Source organism: Eschrichtius robustus, chromosome 15, assembly GCF_028021215.1.
Source record: "Eschrichtius robustus isolate mEscRob2 chromosome 15, mEscRob2.pri, whole genome shotgun sequence".
Taxonomy (NCBI): domain Eukaryota; kingdom Metazoa; phylum Chordata; class Mammalia; order Artiodactyla; family Eschrichtiidae; genus Eschrichtius; species Eschrichtius robustus.
The window spans coordinates 28,516,161-28,529,181 of NC_090838.1; the positions used below are offsets into that span (position 1 = coordinate 28,516,161).

At 33.5% G+C, this 13,021-nt stretch overlaps 1 long non-coding RNA gene across 3 annotated transcripts in view; it reads right to left on the minus strand.

Moving 5' to 3' along the window:
- Positions 1-6,632: 6,632 nt before the first annotated feature.
- The window catches only part of LOC137777547 (uncharacterized), a 207,247-nt gene continuing 200,858 nt past the window's right edge, over positions 6,633-13,021 (minus strand). For 2 of the 3 annotated variants that reach the window (XR_011076554.1, XR_011076553.1), the window contains exons 4-5: positions 10,991-11,037; positions 7,899-9,365 (exon numbers count right to left, since the gene is read on the minus strand). This is a non-coding gene — a long non-coding RNA (uncharacterized lncRNA). Of the gene's footprint in view, positions 6,755-7,898; positions 9,366-10,990; positions 11,038-13,021 lie in introns of those variants that run through there. The other variant, XR_011076555.1, reaches the window with a different exon arrangement.

Genomic DNA, 13,021 nt, shown 5'->3' on the forward strand with positions numbered 1-13,021 from the left:
TGTTATATCACTCTTCTGCTGAGAATCATCTACTACCTACCATTTTAAAAATAATTTTTATGATAATAAATTTTTTTATTTATTTATATTTATTATTTACTATTTTTATCCTGCTTCCAGTACTCCCCACTACAATGTAAACTGAAAAAATGCAAAAATTTTAGTTTTGATTCTCCAACATCTAGAACTATGCCTGCAAACAATGTTCATAAATATTGGTGGAATGAATGGACACATTGTGAAGTATATTATAATTATCAGAATAATATCATGTCCAGTTAAGGGTGAGTTGATAAAAAGTAAAATCCAGAATCACGAAAATGGCTTGTAATAATTAGCAGCATAAACTTATAATAAGGGGAAAAAGCATTCCAAAATTAAATACACTATTTACTAGCTATAAATCTTACTGAACTTCGGTTTTGTCACTTTCAAAATGAGAGTAATATATTATAGCTAATGATAATCAATATTGATAAAGTATATTAAGACATTGTCCCAGTAACACACAATTCCTAATGATATAAGCCAAAAAGATACGTGTAAGATTGAAGTCCTTGGGAAGGTGAAGGATATGGAGTTGGGGCCATTACCCAGGCACAGGGATTTTCCTTTGACAGAAGCAGAGTGTTTTGTAGCCTTGTAGAAAAGGAAAAAGGAGAATATGCACATGGACACAGTGGAGAGAGAAGAGAGCTCTGAGAACTTTTATTTATCAATATAGTGAAGCAATGTCATTAGCTAAGGAAGGTTGGAAAGAGCAAGATTTTAATGAAGATAAGACATAACATAGCTATTTTAGAAAATGGAAATGTGAGTTACTGCCCTCACTCATTGTTCATAGCTCCCTATATTTTACACTATCCTGTGGGTGTATCTGAGGATATGTGTGTGTGTGTGTATGTGTGTTTGTGTGTATAGACTAAATGGGATAACTTTAAAAGAATTTAGCTTTGTTTACTTATCCACTGTCTATATCCTCACACTTATCATTCCAGGATATCTATAAGTATCTTTCCACTTACCTATAACTTTTTCTTATCCACAGTGTATAGCTTCACACATATCTTTCCAGGATAAACAGCACATTCTATTCTCAAGAGAAGATTTATCAAAGTAAAAATGATGGGTTGAGACATGTATGAACTTGAAATGAAGGATAATAGTGCTTTTGACCCAGAACCATGCTGGAAGTGCAATGAGAACTGGTTATGAATTACCATTATGGTGTCAGTTCTTAAACCATGACCTGCTGGCCCACTGAGTGCTATCAAGTGAACTGTGACAAGGTAATTTCCTATCCATGTGTAAGTCCCATATTAAAAAGGTCCTGGGCATTCTCTGTATGAATATACTGTAGCAAATTGAAAGTTCTGCAGCAGATGAAAATCATTAAGAAACATTAAAAAGTTTTAAAAAAGGAATCTCCCAAGGAAATGTTAGACAAAATTTGTAAATTGCAACTCAAATGTCTTTAGAGCTTTTATACGTTGCTTATTTCTGGGATACATCATGGAGTGTTGCTTCAGAATTTGTTTCAATTTGTTTTTCTTCTTTAGCATTGCTAAGCACTGGGCTTATAAAACTGTCCTAAAATCACACAATAGAAGTGAATTTTTAAAACAGTAACATTTATACTAGGGAAGAAAGAAGAGAGATTTCTCTTCACTTTGAGATCAAACTGAGTCCAGAAAATCTTCTTTTTTAATTTAACTTTATTTGATTACTTTGCTGAAAGCTTTCTTGATTTCTCGCTCAATTCTTTGCTCTCACTTCCCTCATTTTTCTTGAATTCTTGCTGGATCCTTTAAATGCAAATTTATAGGTTAAGTTTTCAAACACATAATGAAACTTGACAACTGAAAAATCAATTGCTTTCTTCCTCTTCATTCCCTTTCACTCTTTCTTCTTGATTCTTCACTTCAATAATTAATTTGGACAGAATTAATCCTATAATTATCTCTCAGTTTATCTAGTTAAAGTGACAAATGCATTACTATAAGTAGTTGCAGTAACATACAGAAAATATTTTATTAACTTTCAAACTCATTAATTTATTTGTCATATAAAATATTTCCCAAAGGGCAACTACATTATAGAAACAATAGTAAGGGTTTTCCAACAGCCATAGCTGAGGATCATTCAGTGGTTTGAGGCAGTTGAAAACTCTAGTGAGAACCATGGGATCTTGAGCTAGATGATAGCCTGAGTTTGAATTTTGGCTTTCACATTTATTATTTGCAGGACTGTGCACAAGTTACTGTCACAAATATAATACTGTACTGTATTACATACTGAAAAATGAAGATAACACTAGTAATTTTCTTATAAAGCTTTTATTGTGATTCAATCAGATAATACATGAAAAGACTTACACTAATGACTAATACAGAATAAGGGTTGAATGATGTTATTTATTTTCAAATTGAAAGCATAATTAGTTACTTCTTCCCTAAATATTTCCACAAACTTGTGGCACCATTTTCCCATCTTCTTTTATTGGCAATATGGTAGGTAATCAATAACAGCATTTCTACATATATTATGGTATTAGATATATATTTTTCAATCATCTCTATATTTGTGTTACTCTTCATAATGGCCATATACCTTGAAGTGTAAATAGTGGTGGAATATTGCTCAGTATGTGAAAGAATGCAAAATCTTAAGAATATCTAATGTTATAAGGAATATTATGTGAATTCAAATATAATACACATTTATAGTAAACTATTATCTTTTATGTTTATAAAATATGGGGGAAATAATACTGGTATAAAATATACTGATGTTTATACTGATTATCTCTGGTTTATGGGAATATAAAAGTTTTTGTTTTTGTTTTTTAATGGACTTTAGAGCAGTTTTAGGTTTACAGAAAAAATCTGCAATAAGTACAGAGTTCCCATATAGTTCCTCTCTCCTCATGTTTGCACACAATTTCTCCTATTATTAACATCTTGCATTAGGGTGGTGAACTCGTTACAATTTATGAGCTGGTATTGATAAAGTATATTAGTAACTAAATTCTATAGTTTACATTAGGATTTATTTTTTATTGACCAGTTATACACATTTTGTCAAATATATGTCATGAATCCACCATTAGAATATCATGCAAAATAGTTCCACTGCCCTAAAATGCCTGAGCTTTAGTATACATTGTGAAATGATTCCCACAATCAAGTTAACACATCCACCAACTCACATGGTTACTTTTTTGTTGTTGTTAGGTTGCTTAAGATCCCTCAGCAAATTTCAAGTATACAAAGCAGTATTATTAACTATAGCCACCATGCTTTACATTAGATCTTCAGAACTTATTCATCTTATAACAGTAAGGTGACCAACCTCTCCCCATTTTCCCAACACACCAGCCCCTAGCAACCACCATTCTATTCTGTTTCTTTTTTTTAAGATTTCACATATAAGTGATACCATACAGTATTTGTCTTTCTATGTCTGGTTTATTTCACTTAGCATAATGCCCTCTAGGTTCATCCATGTTAATCTAAATGGCATAATTTATTTCTTTTTTATGGCTGAATAATATCCCATTATGTATATTTACGACATTTTCTTGATCCATTTACCTGTCAATAGACACTTCGGTTTTATTCCATGTCTTGGTTATTGTTTATAATGTTGCAGTGAACATGGGAGTGCCGATATCTCATCAAAAGAATTATTTTGTTTCCTTTGGATACTCAAAAATTAGATTGCTAGATCATATGGTAGTTCTATTTCTAATTTTTGAGGACTATGCATACCATTTCCATAATAGCTGTACCACTTTACATTCCCACCAACAGTGCACAAGGGTTTTCTTTTCTCCACATCCTTGCCAACATTTGTTATCTCATTTTTTGATATTAGACATTCTAACTGGTGTAATGTGATATAGCATTGTGGTTTTAATTTGCATTTCCTTGATGATTAGTGATGTTGAACATCTTTTCATATACCTATTGGCCATTGATATGTCTTCTTTGGAAAAATGTCTATTCAGGTCCTTTACCTATTTTTCAGTTGGGTTATTTCTTTTTTTTGTTTATTTCCTATTGAGTTGTATGAATTCCTTATATATATATCGGAAATTAACCTTTTATTGGATATATGGTTGCAAATATTTTCTCCCATTGTATAAATTGCCTTTTAATTTTGTTGATTGTTTCCCATGCTGTTCATAAACTTTTCAACATTGAAAAGGAAAAAACACTTCCAAACTAACTTTATGAGGCCAGTATTTCCTTGATACCAAATCAAGACAAGAATACTACAAGAAAGGAAAATCACAAACTAATATCCCTAATGAATGTAGATGCAAAAACCCTCAACAAGTTATAAGCAAACCAAATTCAACAGCACATTAAAAGGATAATATACCTGTTCAGGTGGGATTTACCCCTGGGATACAGGATGTTTCAACAGACATAAATCAGTTAATGTGATACACCACATTAATAAAATGAAGGATAAAAATCATATGATCCTCCCAATATATGCAGAAAAATCATTTGACAAAATTCAATATCCATTCATGATGAAAACTCTCAACAAATTGGGTATAGTGGGAACATACTTCAACATAATAAAGGCCATATATGACAAGCCCACAGCTAACATCATACTCCACAGTTTCCTCTAAGATCAGGAACAAGACAAAGGTGCCCACTCTCACCATTTCTGTTCAACATAGCACTGCAAGTTCTAGACAAAGCAATTAGTAAAGAAAAAAAAAGCCATCCAAATCAGAAAGGAAAAAATAAAATTGTCTCTGTTTGCATATGATATGAACGTCTATATAGAAAACCTTAAAGTCTCTACCAAAAAACTCAGAACTGATAAATTCAGTAAAGTTGTAGGATACAAAATCAACATAAAAAAATCAGTTGCATTTCTATACACTAAGAAGGAATTATGAAAAATGGAAATTAGGAAAACAATCCGGCTTACAATAGCATCAAAAATAAAATACTCAGGAATAAATTTAATCAAAGAGGTGAAAGATCTGTACACTGAAAAGTGTAAAACATTGATGAAAGAAATTAAAGAATACAAAAATAAATGGTAAGATATCTCATGCTTATGGACTGTAAATATTAATGTTCTGAAAATGTCTATACTATTCAAAGCAATCTATATGTGCAATGCAATTTAAATGTAAGGCCTGAAACTGTGAAATTACTAAAGAAAACATGGGGGAAATTTTCCTTAACATTGGTCCTGGCAGTGATTTTTTTGGATTTGACACCAAAAGCATAAGAGACAAAAGCAAAAATAAACAAGTAGGCCTTCATCACTTTACTTTTAATTGATTTGTATTTTTATACGTAAAGTAGGTTTCTCGTAGACAGCATACAGTTGAGTTGTTTTTTTTTTAATCTATTCTGTCAGTATCTATCTTTCAGTTTGTGTTTTTAGATCATTCAAATTTAAAGTGAATATTGATATAGTTGGGTTACTAATTATCATATCCATAAGTGTTTCTATTTATTCCCTTGTTCTTTGTTTACTTTTCATCTTCCACTGTTTTTCTGCTTTCTCTAGCTTTCATGTGCATTGTATATGATTCCATTTTTTCTTTTCTCTTAATGTATGAATTATTCTCAGTTCCTCTCTTCTACCATTTGTAATACTGATGTCATGTATTTCATATATCCAAAAACTATAATCATCCAATATATTATTACTATTTCAAATAAACTGTTATCTATTAGACCAGTTAAGAACGGCATGCATACCACAGTAAAATTAAAATTCAGAGTCCTCTTTTATGTTGCACTATGTTAGCATTTGTTTAAATATTTTTTTCATATGTGCTCTGGTTTATAGATTCTACCTTGATATGTTTTATTTAATTTTTAAGTGTTTGTTATTTCATTAAGAAAGTTTTCACCCTTGAAGAATAGCATACAATAAAATTTTCCCCAAACGTTAAGGTAGTTCAAATTAATGTCATGACATTACACATGTAAGGATTTCATCAAAAAGCAATTCTAAAAAAAGAATTGGAGCTCAACAAAACATCTTTTATAGACTGTCCAAAGAGAACAAGCAAATTGATTAAAACCAATTCTATAGAATGTATATTGGGGAAGAATGAATGTGTTTTGAAGTAAAAATTAGTTTGGATTTGAAAGAATTCTTTCTACTATTCAGATTTGTAAAACATTGTGCCCATATTTTACATTTAACTCTTCTAGTGAAAAAAGGATGGTATTAAAATAAAATCATTTTTAGAGAGTAAAAGTAAAGAATGGGAAGTTCTAGTCATGCAACTTGGAGAGCTAACTGTGTAAACTGAAGTTATCAAATAAGAATTTAAAGATGTGAAGAAAAGTCAAAGTTATGATTTTAACAAGACAATGGATTTTGAAAGCAAGTCAATAAATTCAAGCAAAGAAAAAAAAAAAAAATCAACCAAAGCAAAGTTTTGGCTGCTAGCCTCTCCTTAATTAACTAATTTAAAATTTGTTAACATACAACTACGCTTAGATAGAATACTAAATGTTGCACAAAATAAGCAATAAATAATTCATTACAGTATTTATATCCAAGAGGATTTAAACAATTACTTACTTGCTTGTTTTCAATGTATTTGTTTGTTTTAATGGAAGGTATTTGGAAGCATTCGTTTTTCCTTTTTTTTTTTTTTGGTAAGGGGAAGTGCAGAGAAATATAGATCCTCTCTTCCTGACAATATTAAATACTTCCCAAATGGCCCAAATAAGGTCATGGCCAGGCAAGTTTCCTAAGAAGAGGAGAAAGTTCACAGAATGAGAGTTTTGTACAACATGTATGATGATGGGGTGAAAGGTAATAGAAACAAAAATAAAGTTATATTTGGGGAAAGAAAATACAGTGATGAAGTTGGACACACAAAGTTTTGAAAAGGAGTTTTTTCATGTGGTCTTTTCCTGGAATCATGGTCTAATATTTTATGAGATTAACACTGATGAAAAATCTCAACTAATCCCCAAATGACCAACTAATAGAATTAACTAATTCATGCAGCTTAGAGAATGTTTATTATATAATTGTGTGTGGGGAGGGATGGTATTGGTAAGTGAATTATGTCTTAAACAACACTAAGGGAAAATGTTATCCATCTTTTTTTTACAAAGAAAATGTTTTCATATCGATTGGAAAGATATATCAATATACAACATCATTCTTCAGTGTAGCAGCTCCCCAATCTGCCTGATCTTGAGATATAAGTGCTTGATAAATAGATCCTGAGCCCCTCCCCCTGGAGATTCTGAATCAGTGTCACAGGATAGGGACCAGAGCTCTAGAATCTGTCTTTTGAATCACACAGGTGATTTTTATGATCACACATTTGAGAAAGTACCATTTTGTTGGGCAGCAAGAATCACATCTAGAGTTTTATGTATTGTGCCAGTAATGTCATATTGCTCAGTTCATTTTCTCTGCTGAGAAGGGGGTCTCTCTCCGGATCTTTTTATCTTCCTAAAGCCAGATCAGACACCAACTCCCTAAGCTCATTTATTCTGTGATATCTATGTACTTCACATATAATGTTGTTTTTCATGAATAAATTTTTTTATAAATTGTTTGTTAGCTTATAGTGGGAAGCAGCTGCATAGCTTAGGGAGATCAGCTCGGTGCTTTGTGACCATCTAGAGGGGTGGGATAGGGAGGGTGGGAGGGAGACGCAAGAGAGAGGGGATATGGGGATATATGTATATATATAGCTGATTCGCTTTGTTATACAGCAGAAACTAACACAACATTGTAAAGCAATTATACTCCAATAAAGATGTTAAATAAAAAAAAGTTAGCTTATATTTATATTTATTAATAGTAACAATATCAGCCCACCCCTTAACAACATCCAAAAAAACTCTTCTTAAATCATATTTAATCCCCAAAGAAAGACAAGAGCATAGTCTTATTTACTTAACATGATATAGCTATTCTACATACAACAAAAACATACTAAACCTTTTCCCAGAAGACAAAGTTTCTACTCCTGACTGATTCACAGCATCCTTTTGATATTAAATAATTTTGAAGATAAAGTCAGACACTAGTCAAAGTGGTAAGGATCCTAGTTAAAGTGGTAAGGAAGGTAATTGCTATTGCAACAGGGAAACGTCCAGCATGAACTGAACTCAACTTCACAGAAACAAAAGGCAAGAGAGTTTTTAAAGGTTGGGATGTGCTAGGGGAAGGGCACTGAAGGATAAAAAGAGGGGGTTTGGTTCATGTGACCAGACCACGGGGGTGTGCTAATTGGTGCTTGTTTGGAGGAGAAACAAACCTCTCCTATCTTTAAGACAGGAGGCAGTGGTACAAGTTGGAGCATGATGCCCACCAAAGTTAGGTCCTTACCCTTGCAGCGGGGCAGGGAGTGTTGTGAGAGTTAGCTCCCTGGATGCTTGCATTTCCAAGAGACAGCTCTTAGGTCCTTGAAGAGACAGTGATTGTTGGTGGGAGATTTACATCTCAAGAGTTAGAGAAAGGATTTATAATTGTAAACTTTCTAAAGTAACTGCTCTAAGAGGAGATTCAGGGGCCTATCTTCCAAGCACCAGGTTTTGGCTAGAACAAAAAATTTTCCAGGCAGGACTGAGCTTTCTCAGCCAGGCATTTTATGGGGTGGCTGGGGTCGTCCTAGGGACACAGGCCTTAAGCTGTTAGAATATATGCTTGAGCTCAGTCAAGTCTCCTAAAGCAGGGATTTGAATGGAGTCATTATGTGCCAAATGAACTTTTATATTTTTCCATACAAATTTATAAAGTTAACTATTATTAACAAATATTATGTTAGATTATGAGTAGATAAAATAAGTAAAGAAAACAAAAAGTTTGTTTTTATATACAAACAAATTCTTATGAAAATTAGGAAAAATACTTATAAAAATTACAGTCCTCATTTCTGAAACTGGTCACCACACGGCTATATTTGGCATTTATAACTACTTTCTATTGCTAGACATTCTACATGCCTTTTGCCCTCAGCAAGTAGTTCATCTGGTCATGGTTCCTTTCTTTGTGAGGTGACAGGAAACTTCATTCCTAAAAGGTCCTGCCTAAACTGTATTATCGTAGTTCTCTATTGACTTTAATTAGGAGTACTAAGGATATAGGAGTACTAAGAAGTGCCTTAGAAGATTTTCTGCATTACAGACATAGTGTTCCTTATTCACAGTGTGCAAAAACAATCTGATTTCTTCTTGATAGTCAGAATCAATCACCTTAATCAGTACAGCATCTTTCTTCTTTGCCTGTTACTTCACTGGCATGAAAAGACTAAGGTATCCATGTATGCTTCTCAAATTCCAGTTCATTGGAACCACTGCTACATTTCTACCTCTTGAATCTGTATATTTTAAAACCTAGGGAGAGACATAGAAAAAAAAAAGACCCAAATCCAGTTTCAAGAGATGAGTTTACAATGTGTGAATTGAAAAAGTCACTGCATGGGATTAACAGCAGAGAAGATATTGCAAAAGAAAAGGTTAGTAAAACTGAATACATAGCAATAGAAAATATGCAACATAAAACATATAAAGAAAGGGGAATTTAGAATAAAATGAATATATCATCAGTGATCTGTGAAAATTTCAAGTAACCTACTGTATGTAAATAGTCCATAAAAGAGATGAGAGGGAAAACATTTTTTGAAGAAATAATGGTGGAAAATTTTTCAGATTTATTAAAAAACATAAAAACCACAGATCCAAGAAATTCAATGAACCCCAAGTGCAAGAAACACAAAGAATAAGCAATAAGTCAGAAAAGGAATAAGAAAAAGTGAAACATAGTATTTTATTTTTCTTATTCTAAATTGAGCTAAGAGATAACCATGTTTAAAGAAATAATATAACAAAGAATTGAGTATGTAGAGCAGATGTAAAACTGCAGTCAATGACAACAATGTCACAGGGATGAGAGGGAGGAACATGGGGTATTTTGTTGTAAGTTTCCTGCACTATACATGAGCAGTATTGTACCATTTTAAGTAGCTTTAGATTATTCAACAATCTATCTTGCATGCTCTTTAGCTACCACCATTGTTTAAGTATAAATGATAGCTTAATAGATTAGATAAAACTGAAGCATAAAAATTTTCAGTTAAAATAGAGAAGTCCAAAAAAGGAGGGAACTAATCAATGAACAAATGTAATGAATAGAAAAGAGCAAGATTTTAATCCAAATGTATTAAAAATCACTTTATAACACAGTTAAAAGGGAGAGATTGACAGGTTGGATTAAAAACCAACTAAGTGCTATCTATATAAAATTGATAATTTTTTAAAAAGCAGATAGATTAAAAGTAAAGAGATGCAATAAGATATAACATGCTTTTTTGGGGGGGGGGCAGGGGGAGGAAGGCAGAGTTTATTGGCCCCTGGGTGCCCCCCACCCCTTCTCCTTTCATAGCCAGGCCAGGACGGAGACAGAGGAGGTGACAAGGACAGACCCACAAAGACAGAAAGGCCCTGCCTGAGGGACAGCCAGGCAGGCACCCAGAGAGAGGAGGATGAGAGGGGTGCCCCGTCCAGGCTGCCTGCTACAGGTCAGTCCCTCTCCTGCCCTCCTAGAGGCACCGGCAGGGCTGAGGACACTTGAGTGGCTCCAGGGCCTGGATCCTATTCGGACACCTGATCAACGGCCACCGCTGCCCCCACCCACTCTGCTGGCTCCCTGAGTCTGGGGGCTTCTGCCCTGGTCCCATTTGCAAGCTGCCTGTTCTCTGGAGAGTGCTAACACTAATCAAAGGAAATTTGTAGTAGCTATAATTTCACACAAAGCCAACTTCTGTTGGCTTTGTCAAAGAAAAGTATCAGGGATACTTTACAATGATAAAGGGGTCACTTCTCCAAAAAAGACATAAAATTCCTAAACATGTATGTACCTACCAACTGTATTAACCATACCACCCTGGGTGAAGTATGAGGAGGCCAGACACAGATCAAGAGAGGGAAAATGGGAAAGTTTTACAGTTTGTTATACTTACAGTCCCCTGGGAAGAACACAGTATAGCATCTAGGGCCACTCGGTTTTCTGTGGAAGAAAAAGGAAAGTCAGGGGAAGCATGTTTCAGAATGACTAATTTGATTAATTTCAGCAAGCTCTGGGGCATGGGTCTGTCTCTGATTGTCTACTACCTCACCCTGGGGCAATTAGGGCAGGTACATAGTAGCCCAGATTGTGAGAGTCAGATGCTCAATAGAATGGTTGGGAATGTGGACTTAGATGCTCAAGAAGAGGGAGTGACTGGTCTCTAGCCAGGGCCTCGAAACCGGGTCAAGACAGCATTTAAAAAAAATATATTACACCAACATAGTGTCAAAATATATGAGACAAAAGCTGATGGAAATTAAATAAGAAACGGGCAAATCCACATCTATAATTGGGAGTTTCAATACCCCTGTCTCTTAATAATTGATAGATCAAACAGGCAGAAAATCAGTAAGAATATAGTGCTGAACAGCACTGTCAACTTGACCTAATTGACATTTATAGAACACTCCAAACAAAAACAGCAGAATACATATTCTTCTCATGCTCACACACAAAATTTACCAAGATGGATCATGTTCTGGGCCATAAAACATACCTTAACAAAATTAAAGACTAGAAATCACACCAAGTACATTTAAGGTCATATAATGGAATTAAACTTAAAATCAGTAACAGAAAGATAGCTGAAAAAGTCCCAACTACTTGGTGTAAATAATCCATGGGTAAAAATAAGATGACCCAAGAGAAAATAAAATTTATTTATAACTAAATGAAATTGAAATTATAACATCAAAATTTTTGGAATGCTGCTTAATCAGTGCTTATAGAGGTAAATTTATAGCAATAAATGTATATATTAGAAAAGGAGAAAAATATAAAATCAGTAACCTAAGTTTCTACCGTAAGACACTGGAGAAGATGAGTGAATTAAACTCAAATTCACTCATTCTATTAAATTTTAATTCTATTAAAAGCAAATAGAAAAAAAGTATTAAAAATTAATGCAGAAATCAATGAAACTGAAAACAGGAAAAAACATGGAGAAAATTAGCAAGACAAAAATCTTGTTCTTTAAAAATAAAAATAAGACAGGTTACCCTAGACAGGGTTACCTAGACAGGGTAACCAAGAAAAAAAGAGAGATGACACAAATTATCAGTATCAGAAATAAAACAGCAGTCATTACCACTGATCCCATGGAAATTAATAAGAGAAAACTATGCACCACTCTATGTCCATAAGTTTGATAACTTAGATGTCATGGACCAATTTAGTGAAAAAGACTAAGTATCAAAACTCACCCAAGGAAGAATAGATAAACTGAACACCCCTGTAACTATTAAAGACTTAAATTAGTAATTAAATGCATTCCAAAAATAAAACAATAGTAATAAAACACTATGCCCAGATATTTTTAACCAAATATTTAAGGAAGAAATCATATGACTTTTACATTATGGCTTTCAAAATGATAAAAGTGAAGGGAACACTAGCAAACTCATTTTATGAGGCCTGCATTACTTTAATACCAAAACTAGATAGAGACATTACAAGAAAACTACAAACCAATATCTCTCATGAGTACAGACACAAATCTCTTTAACAAAACATTAGTGAATAAATCCTTCAATATATAAAAGGGATAATATTCATGAACTGTGGCTCATACAAGGAATATAAGGCTTATTCAGCATTCATAAATCGATAGATGTATCATTACAAGGAAAACAGTAAGAGTTTCTGGGAGGCTTACATGCTTTAGAGGACAAAAATGTAAAGCAAGGACCCACTGAAGAAGAAGGTCCCTAAGAAAGGCCCAGGATCTAATTTGAAATGCCCAAAGGACAACCTTCTTTGAAGAATTATAAGCTAGAAACACACCAGCTCACTCAGCCCTATCAATCCAATCTTTGTATGAATATGGTATCCCCATACTCTAGCTGCCTGCCAGAATGAAGTCAATACCAGAGAAAGATAATGTCCAAAGGCTCAAATTATCACTTCAATTTCTCATGCACAAAGT